Genomic DNA, 270 nt, shown 5'->3' on the forward strand with positions numbered 1-270 from the left:
CGCCTCATTGCTGCTGCTGCAGCAGCTGCCGCAGCAAGTCTTCGGCAACAAAGGAGACAATTCCGATTCCCACTGTCTCCCTCTAGCCGCAGTGCCTCCTTGCCGCTGCTGCTGTTGAGTGCATCACTGCTATGCCTGCTGCTGCTGCTGCTGCTGCTGCTGCTGCTCTGGTTGCAAGGTTGCCAGCGGCTGCGGCTGCTTCGGCTGCTGCTGCTGACGCGGGTGTCGCTGCTGCTTGCTGCTGCAGCAGCGGCTGCAGCTGCTGCTGCT

This window comes from Eimeria tenella, genomic scaffold, assembly GCF_000499545.2.
Source record: "Eimeria tenella Houghton genomic scaffold, Eth_scaff2264, whole genome shotgun sequence".
NCBI lineage: Eukaryota > Apicomplexa > Conoidasida > Eucoccidiorida > Eimeriidae > Eimeria > Eimeria tenella.